General features: G+C 51.9%; 2 non-coding genes across 2 annotated transcripts; one reads left to right on the top strand and one right to left on the bottom strand.

Annotated features, from left to right (window-relative positions):
- The first annotated feature begins 495 nt into the window (after positions 1–495).
- TRNAP-AGG (transfer RNA proline (anticodon AGG)) lies at positions 496–567 on the top strand. Its single transcript has one exon. It is a non-coding gene; the product is annotated as a tRNA-Pro (tRNA).
- Positions 568–876: 309 nt separating this feature from the next.
- On the bottom strand, positions 877–948 carry TRNAP-CGG (transfer RNA proline (anticodon CGG)). The gene has a single exon. It is a non-coding gene; the product is annotated as a tRNA-Pro (tRNA).
- Positions 949–10,139: the final 9,191 nt, after the last annotated feature.

The following is a 10,139-nucleotide window of genomic DNA, read 5'->3' as shown; positions in this document are numbered from 1 at the left end:
GTGTAGCCAGCTCACAGCATAGAGCGCAGTAATGCCAGTCACAGTGCCGTGCGTAGCCAGCTCACAGCATAGAGCTCAGTAATGCCAGTCACAGTGCCGTGCGTAGCCAGCTCACAGCATAGAGCGCAGTAATGCCAGTCACAGTGCCATGTGTAGCCAGCTCACAGCATAGAGCGCAGTAATGCCAGTCACAGTGCCAGGTGTAGCCAGCTCACAGCATAGAGCACAGTAATGCCAGTCACAGTGCCATGTGTAGCCAGCTCACAGCATAGTGCTCAGTAATGTCAGTCACAGTGCCAGGTGTAGCCAGCTCACAGCATAGAGCTCAGTAATGCCAGTCACAGTGCCAGGTGTAGCCAGCTCACAGCATAGAGCTCAGTAATGCCAGTCACAGTGCCAGGTGTAGCCAGCTCACAGCATAGAGCACAGTAATGCCAGTCACAGTGCCAGGTGTAGCCAGCTTTAGTACACACGTGTGTCCCCAGCACTGTACGTGGCTCGTTGGTCTAGGGGTATGATTCTCGCTTAGGGTGCGAGAGGTCCCGGGTTCAAATCCCGGACGAGCCCAGTTTTTTTGCTGAAGCGTTGTCCGTATTTCCAGCCTCATTTCCACCCTACATGCCCGGCCCCATCCCAGACTCTCTCCACACAGCAGCTGAGGGGCCCCTCATGCAGGAGCCTGATCATGGCCACACACACACCATCATTATATGTGCTACATGGGGAGAGATGGCAGCAGCTCAGTGTAACGTGGGGGATTAGTGTGCGCAGCACAGAGGGTGTCAGCGCCGGCATCTTGTGTAATTACAGGTCTCTGACACCTTGTGACGCTTCTGTCTGAATTATGAAGGAAAACAAAACAGAAAAAGAAAAACTGGGCTCGTCCGGGATTTGAACCCGGGACCTCTCGCACCCGAAGCGAGAATCATACCCCTAGACCAACGAGCCGCTCGCTAGCTCTGCTCTCCAGCCCCAGCATTTTAACTCGTCACCTCCCGAGCTGCTCAGGCCGGCCCTGGCCGCCATCTTGCTACACCCACTTTCCGGCGTGAGAGGAGACACTGCCTCCTCCCGGGGGTCCCTATGTTGTGCCCGCACTAGATGGGAGCATGTTCATGGATGTCACACCGCAGGATAACGGCTGGCCCTGGCCGAAGAATGTCGCCGCTTGTGGAGGTGTGGGTGCAGAAAGATGGCGGGCTTCAAGCGAAGGACAGGCGCAGTAGGGAGAGCGAGAGCAGGGGGATCACAGGGACGGGAGGACGATGCCCATAGTAAATCACAGTGCTTGGCTCCCTCATGTGGTCAGAAGGTGGAACAGCTGCCGCCTTGCCTGTGCTGCAGAAATCACAGTGCTGGGCTCCCCCTATTGGTCAGAAGTTGGAACAGCTGCCGCCTTGCCTGTGCTGCATAAATCAAAGTGCTTGGCTCCTGCTATTGGTCAGAAGGTGGTACAGCTATAATAGCTTATTCTATGCAACTGTAATCACACTGCAGGGCTCCCCCTAGTGTTCAGATGGTGGAACAACTACTGGTTGGTCCAACACCCCTAGTCTGTCCGGTAGAAAACAGTGCTGGATGAGCTTCCCCTTGTGGTCAGAACGAACTGCTGCCGCCTAGTATACGAAGCAGAAATCACAGTGCTGGGCTCCCCCTAATGGTCAAAAGGTATAATAACAGTTGCCACCTTTGCTATGCTGCAGCAATCACAGTGCTGAACTCCCCCTATTGGTCATAAGGTGAAACAGCTGCCGCCTTGTCTTCGATACAACAATCACAGTACTGGGCTCCCTCTAGTGGTCAGAAGGTGGAACAGCTGCTACATTGTCTGTGCTAATCAATAACAGTGCTAGGCTCCCTCTGTTGGTCAGGAGATGGAAAAGCTGCCACCTTGTCTGTGATATAGCAATTACAGTGCTGGGCTCCCTCTAGTGGTCAGAAGGTGGAACAGTTACGCTTATTCTGTGCTGTAGAAATCAGTGTTGGGCTCTCCTATTGGTCAGAAGGTGGCACATAGTCGCATAGTCTGTACTACAGTAATCACAGTGCTGGGCTCCCCCTTGTGGGCAGAAGGTGGAACAGCTGTCACCTACTCTGTGCTGCAGAAACAGTGCCGGTCTCCCTCTAGTTTTTATAATGTGAAATAGCTGCCGCTTAGTATGTGCTGCAGAAATCATAGTGCTGTGCTGGTTTCCCCGTATTGGTCAGAAGGTGGAGCTCATGCTGGCCCAACACCCCAGTCTTTTCTGTAGAAATCAGTGCTGGACTCCCCCTAGTGGTCAGAAGGTGGAACAGATGCCGCCTAGTCTGTGCTACAGCAATCACATCTAGTCGTCAGAATGTTGGACAGCTGTCGCCTAGTCTATGCTGCAGTAATCACAGTGCTAGGGCTCCCTCTTGTGTTCAGAAGGCGGAACAGCTGCCGCCTTGCCTGTTCTGTAGAAATAAGTGCTGGGCTCCCCCTATTGGTCAGAAGGTGGAACAGTATATGCTTGCAAAAAGGAAAAAGTATTCCTGTGTCGGGGCACTCACAGACTCAAAATTGTACCTCACCAGGGGCTGGCTGGCAACTTTCAGCCTGGGGGGCAACACAAGCAAGTGGCACTGGTGTTGGTAACCCCGACTAGAGGTTGCATTTAAAACACAATAACCCTCACAGGAAAATAAATAAACACATTCATTGCCCATGCCGCCCTACAAAAGTCTGACCTGACCTGTCAGCATCACACAGCGGTACTGCCAGTTGCCGCCACTTCAACTTGCAGGCGCTGAGGAGCAGAATAGAGAGAGGAGCTCCCAGTCTCCCCCTTGCCCTCAGCCACGGGCAGCCCCGGCACACTGCAGCATCAGTGACTAAGTGACTGCAGATCACAATGCACAGTACTAAGCCCTGGAGAGAGCTAAAGTGAATGAAGATAAAGTGCCAACCAATCAGCTCCTGTCATTTTCAAACACAGCCTGTAAAATGACAGGAGCCAATTGGTTGGTACTTTATCTCCATCCACTTTATCTCTCTTTAAGGCTTAGTACCCTTAGTGTTGATCGTGTGTGTGTGTGTGTGTGTGTATCTGCCTTCAGTACACTTAGAATGGATTCAGCTATTATAATCTTCCAATATATATACACTGTATATACACATACTAGATATAATGTCCGGCGTTGCCTGGCTTTCTTTTTAATTCTTATAAACTCTCTTTCTTCTCTCTCTTCCACCCCCGTTTCTCCTCCCCACTTTTCCCTTCTTATTCCATCTTTCACTTCCCGCTCTGTCTCTTCTCCATATCTCCCTTCTCCCTCCGCTATTTATTTTTCTCCGATCCCACTACTTTGTCTCTCTCTCTCTTCAATCTCATCTTGGTCTTTTTCCCCTCTTGCTCTCCTGCTCCTCTCTGTCTGTCTTTATTTCCTTTCTGCCCCTCTTTCCTGCTCATTCTGTGTGATGGAGAACATCAAGAGTGATTTTACAGTGTGTTGAGTGTGTGGTGCTTAGCGTTAGGGCCAGGGTGAGTGTGTGTTGCTTAGCATTAGGGCCAGGGTGAGTGTGTGGTGTTTAGTGCTAGGTTGAGGGTGAGTGTGTGGTGCTTAGCGTTAGGGCCAGGGTGAGTGTGTGTTGCTTAGCGTTAGGGCCAGGGTGAGTGTGTGGTGTTTAGTGCTAGGTTGAGGGTGAGTGTGTGGTATTTAGTGCTAGGTTCAGGGTGAATGTGTGGTGCTTAGCGTTAGGGCCAGGTGAGTGTGTGGTGCTTAGCGTTAGGGCCAGGGTGAGTGTGGTGTTTAGTGCTAGGTTGAGGGTGAGTGTGTGGTGTTTAGTGCTAGGTTCAGGGTGAGTGTGTGGTGCTTAGCGTTAGGGCCAGGGTGAGTGTGTGGTTCTTAGCATTAGGGCTAGGGTGAGTGTGTGGTGCTTAGCATTAGGGCCAGGGTGAGTGTGTGGTGTTTAGTGCTAGGTTCAGGGTGAGTGTGTGGTGTTTAGTGCTAGGTTTAGGGTGAGTGTGTGGTGTTTAGCGCTAGGTTCAGGGTGAGTGTGTGGTGCTTAGCGTTAGGGCCAGGTGAGTGTGTGGTGCTTAGCGTTAGGGCCAGGGTGAGTGTGTGGTGTTTAGTGCTAGGTTCAGGGTGAGTGTGTGGTGCTTAGCGTTAGGGCCAGGTGAGTGTGTGGTGCTTAGCGTTAGGACCAGGGTGAGTGTGTGGTGCTTAGCGTTAGGGCCAGGGTGAGTGTGTGGTGCTTAGCGTTAGGGCCAGGATGAGTGTGTGGTGTTTAGTGCTAGGTTCAGGGTGAGTGTGTGGTGTTTAGTGCTAGGTTCAGGGTGAGTGTGTGGTGTTTAGTGCTTGGTTCAGGGTGAGTGTGTGGTGTTTAGTGCTAGGTTCAGGGTGAGTGTGTGGTGTTTAGTGCTAGGTTCAGGGTGAGTGTGTGGTGTTTAGTGCTAGGTTCAGGGTGAGTGTGTGGTGTTTAGTGCTAGGTTCAGGGTGAGTGTGTGGTGTTTAGTGCTAGGTTCAGGGTGAGTGTGTGGTGTTTAGTGCTAGGTTCAGGGTGAGTGTATGCACAGGAAGTCAATGACCTAGTAGTAGAACCCCCGGACTTTTTACCTCCATGTAAGGTCCAGGTGATTCTGGCTACCTGGGAAGTCTCCAGGCATCTGTATCAGCGCAGCTACCGCAGGGATCACTGTAGACTGCGCGGGACAGCTGGGCAGTGGAACGGAAGAGGAGGTGCCTTGCGCCCTCCCCTCACCCACTGGCGCCCCGCCCCTAGCTAATTCAGACTCACGCTCATGGTGAGTGATGTGCCCCTGAGTCCGGCTCCTGGCCTGCATTGCCTGCTGCTGAGCGTGCGGACTGTGGCGGTGTGGATCTGGACCGAGGGTAATCACAGATGCACTGCTAAGGGGTGGTCCAGTGCACTCCTGGACCACCCCTCGGTTTTGCTCACGGCTCTGGCGGCCGGGAGACATTCACAAGACGCTCCCCGGCTGCTTATTACAGGCGCTTCAAGGAAACTCAGTGCGGCATACGGGCGCGCTGATTATCCTTGTTACACTAACTGTGGCCGGGGAGCATCCTCTGCATGTCTCCCGGCTGCCAGAAGTGTATATATGTAACAACTAAGGAGGCATCTGGCGGCCCCATAATACTGAGATTATACCGGCCCGGGGGGCAGATGGCACCCTGCCCCCCGGCCCAGCCCGCCTCTGTACCTCACTATGAGGGGTATTCAATATGAAACGTAAACTTCGCTGTCGAAGTTTACGTTTCATATCGGAGCTTTTACCTGGGATAAAGTATCGGGCGCGCGCCTGCTTATCCCCGTATTCAATATGAAACCTACGAAAACGGGGGCCTGCGAAGTGGGATTTGCGTTAAATTATGAAATTTTCCTTAAAAAATTGTAGGACCCCCCTAAAGCTGTAAAAACATGGGGGATCACTATGGGTACCCCCGTTTTTAGCCTGCAAATGAAAGTCTGGGATTTAAATAGCTGCGGCAGGTGTTTTTTCCCGACATTGAAGAAGTGATGCAGAAGAGCACTTAGGTTTTTTTTTTCATTTTTTTAAGTGGTCCCATCAAATTTGGGGTACATGAAAATGGGTACTTGCATATTTTTATGTCCCTAAAGTAATTTGTTAAAAATTCTGCAACTGTGCACCTGCCGCTAATAATCTATTCTAGAATACACCTGCCGCTAATATTCTATTCTAGAATACACCTGCCGCATACGTGCAGAATAGCCCTGAACCTATTTCCCTATTGTTAAACAATTTTTTCCCTATTTTTTGTTTTTCACACCAATTTTTAAATACATTTTTTGGGGTGTCCCTATTTTATTTATTTTTTGACATAGTTATTTTTTAAATGTCATTCCCAGGGGTGCAGGCTATTTTTTTTAAGCCTGCACCCCTAAACCCCAATTCTGCACTTTTTTTCGCCACCTATTCAGTGGTGAAAAGTTATCCCCGTTTTTTTTCAAATACTTTTCGAACCTGCAAAAAGTCTTTAAAATTGAATACAGTGTAAGACTAAAACCTGCGATAATGACGTCATAGGTGCGATATTAACGCAAAAAACGGACTTATCACTCCATATTGAATTCCCCTATATATCTCGTAGTTACTGTATTACTAGCAGTGTCCCATCGTTAACATTTTTTATTATAAAATGTAACTTTTAATATCTTCTTAAAATGTGTGGAAAGCTGTGCTGGGATCAAGTGGCTGATCCCAGCATCGGCACAACAAGTAGCGATGTGTCTGTGGGACACAACGGCGGCCGGCGCTGGGATCAGTGGTGTAACTAGGGTATTTGGAGCCCAGGGCAAATATGAAAAGGGAGCCGCCCCCCCCTCCCCTAACATTCCGATATGGGCGTGGTCACTTAAAAATGACACACCCATTTATTTTCACGCTGAACATTCCTATCCATATGCACCTTAACCCCAGTAGTGCCCCTTATACAGTACCCCCAGTATGCAGTTGTGGTCCCTCTTATGCAGGCCCATAGTAGTGCCCCTTATACAGTATCCCCAGTAGTGGTCCCCCTTATACAGCCCCCAATTAGTTCCCCTTACTCAGTTCCCCCAGTAGTGGCCCCCCTTATGCAGTGCCCCCAGTATTAGTCCCCACAATGCAGTGCACCCAGTAGTGATATCCCCTTATGCAGTGCCCTTTATATAATGCCCCCAGCAGTAGTCCTCCCCCTATGCAGTGCCCTTTATATAGTGCCCCCAGTAGTAGTCCCCCCCCTATGCAGTGCCCTTTATATAGTGCCCCCAGCAGTAGTCCTCCCCATGCAGTTTTCCCAGTCCCCTTATGCAGGCACCCAGTAATGATCAACCCCTATCTAGTGCCCCCTGTAGTGGTCCCCGCAGTGCCCCTAGCAGTAAGCCCCTTATATAGTGCCCCCAGCAGTAGTGTCCCCCCCTCCCATGCAGTGCCCCCAGTAGTGGTCCCCATGATGCAGGCCCCCAGTAGTGACCCCCCCCTATCCAGTGGTCCCTGTAGTGGTCCTTCCTGTTATTGCCCCCAGTTGTGGTCCCCCCCAGTGCAGTGCCCCTAGTAGTAGGCCCCTTTTATAATGCCCCCAGTAGTAGTTCCCCCCCCAACTAGTGGTCCTAAGTTGAGGTTCCTCCTCCCGATTAAGTGCCCCCTGTAATAGCCCCCCCAGTAGAGGTCCTTCCAATAATGGTGCCCCCAGTAATAGCCCCCCCCAGTAGAGGTCCTCCCAATAATGGTGCCCCCAGTAGTAGCCACCAGCCCCCGTTGTGCCCCCACCCCAGTGGAGGTCCCCCCAGTAGTAGCCACCCCCTCCCCCATTGTGCCCCCAGTAGTGCTGACAGGTTTTAAAAAATATATATATAAAAACATACTTACCTGAATCCACGCTGCTGCTCTGGACCGCGACACCGCTCCTGCCGCCGCCGCCAGTCCTCCCGGGCTGGCGCGCTCAGCATAATGGGAGAGACGTCATGATGTCACAAGCAGAGGTGGCGGGTAGCCAGCGCTGGGACAAAGTATCTGTTCCCAGCGCCGGTCAAGCGTCGGGAGCGGCGGTCCATACTTGGCTCCGGGTGCCGGCTTACTGTAGCCCGCCGCCCGGCAGCCTGGTTACAGTGTTGGGTGTTTGGCTTCGACTCACGGGGCCAGCAGCCAATAAAGAAGGCAGACACGATGAACCAATCACGCTCGCCGCATCATAGCCCCGGCCACTCGCGGCGTCTTGTATTAGACGCCGCTGAGCGGGAAAGTTCAGTCCGGCGGCAGAGGGGGAGGTGTGAAGACCTCCCGAAGAGAAGAGTGTCGCGGCAACAGTTCAGGCGGAAGAGGCCAGAAGACGTCGTAAACAAGAGTGAAGAAAGGAGGTGCCGGCTGGACATGGAGAAGAGGCAGCGCCGCTGGCCAGGATGGGCCCAGTGGCAGAAGAATGCGGATGAGGACCGGAGAGGACTGTGGGGGTGGAAAGTAAAAGAGCTAACGAAGCTCCCCCCGCAGCCTCTTCCAGTGTAGCAGGTAGGCCCTCTGTGAGGCCTACTATTAACCCCTCCCTAGACCACCAGGGTTATCGGGCACTAAGCCCGTGGGGGCACATTCAGGCATTAGGCCTGTGGGCAAATAGGCGGGCACAAGGCCTGGGCACAGTAGCAGGCATTAGGCCCTATAGGGATCAATTGCCCCAATTAGGTGCAAGTTACCTGGGTACTAGGCCCAGGTCACTAATGGAGTAAGTAGGCGGGCAATAGGCTTGTACCCATTCAGGAGGGCACTAGGCCCTATTCAGTAAGCCCCATGGTAGGCAGGCCCAAAAGCCTGAGCCCTGTATAAAGTGGCCCTGGGCATTAGGCCCAGGCCACTAGCTGAGCCTCTACATTAAGCAGGTCCGTAGGCGTGAGCCATCATTATGAAAAGGGGACTCTGGGCAGTAGGCCCAAGTCCCTCCTGTGCCCCGCAGTAGGCAGGCACAAGCTCGAGCCGCCAGCCCATTGAGAGTGGTTCTGGGCAATAGGCCCAGACCATTGGTATGGCAAGTAGGTAACCCCCTGTGTAAGTGCATCACCCTCCAAGAACCCCCGTGGAGAGCTGTCGGGCTTCCACTAAGATTATAAGTATTTCCCAGTCACCAAAAGAGGCAGGTAGCATTTAAAGGGATAGCACTGTGTTTTGCTCCTGTGTGATTACCGTCTGTGATTGTTGTTCCGTGCAGGGCAAACGTTTAGTTGTTTATTGTTATACATGCCGCACTACACACACTGTAGGTTGAGGGTGATATTGTCATAGTATGTGTAGTAGCGTAACACAGGTTTAGGCCCTGCATGGCGGTGGTGTGTATCTCCTTACCGGGACCTGTAGGCGAGTGACCGGACGAAGAGCAAGAGTGGACACGGTGAGCAATGTCTGTGTGTACTGTCTCTCCTTGTTTGTTTGTCTCTACCTATCCTCCTTCCTTCTGGGCGGACAGTGGGTCTTGCATCACGGTGCAAGGACGGATCTTCTCCTGGTGCGGGAGTACCTATAGGGGAAAACTCGGGATCTGAGGCCAAAAGTGCCAGTGATGATCTTCACTTAAAACCTGAATCTATTCCTCGGTTCGGTAGGGTGTGTCGGTCGACGTGAAGAAGAACAGTTCTCATGTCATCTCCTTCCTTCTAGGTCATCGTGTCCGTGTCTGGCTTGGAATTCCAGTACACCTGCACGGCAGCAGGCACCGCACCCCTCTTACAAATGGATCAGCAAAATATTAATTTTTGTATTTTTTAGTATTTATTTTTCATACAATTGTAAAAATTACAATAATTCTATTGTGTTACCACAAGTGTAATGTCCATTCGTATTTATATAACTATTGTCTCATACCATCATGTTTATCTGGTATAACCGGTAGGTGTCTGTAGAACAGGAAGATATATTAATTGTTTATAGTTCCAAGATTACATACACAATATATTTCAAGGATCTAGTTATATTGTCACTGCTGCCAGAAATTCTGAAAATATCATAGCCCTCATCACTGAAGCCCACATCCTGAACATCAATCACCCATTATCGCTCAATATATTCCTTGATTCAATTCTTTGCATGGGCAATTGATTAGGAATGACACCGAATCCTATAAGTGGATGCAATCGGGAAGCTGGCTGACATTATACCGACAGCCGGCTTCCCGACTGTCATATCCCGGCGAGGGTGAAATTACCGGCGTCTAGATGTAGACGGCGCTCATTTCACCGACGCCGGGAGATCGGCGCCCGGCAACCCGATCGAAGGACAGCCGCAGGGGGGGAGGGTTAGGTTTAGGGCACCCGGGGGGGACTTAGGGTTAGGCACCCCCCCGGGAGGTTAGGGTTAGGCTAGGGGGAGGGAGAGGGAGGGAGGGTTAGGGTTAGGCACCCCCGGGGGGAGGTTAGGGTTAGGCTAGGGGATGGGGGGTTAGGGTCAGGCACCCCCGGGGGGGACAGGGTTAGGCAACCCCCCGGGGGACTAAGGTTTAGGCAGCGGGGAAGGGGGGGTTAGGTTCAGGCACTTAGAGGGGGGATTAGGGTTAGGCACTTGGGGGGGAGGTTAGGGTTAGGCACCCCGAAGGGAGGGTTAGGGGGTAGGTTAGGTTAGTTCATACTTACCTGGGGACGATCGGGATTTCCAGCGCTGTCGGGCTGCCACTGC

This window comes from Taudactylus pleione, unplaced genomic scaffold (assembly GCF_031769625.1).
Source record: "Taudactylus pleione unplaced genomic scaffold, aTauple2 ptg000361l, whole genome shotgun sequence".
Lineage (NCBI taxonomy): Eukaryota > Metazoa > Chordata > Amphibia > Anura > Myobatrachidae > Taudactylus > Taudactylus pleione.
The sequence above is the reverse complement of the archived record's forward strand: the minus strand, read 5'-3'. Positions and strand labels throughout refer to the sequence as shown.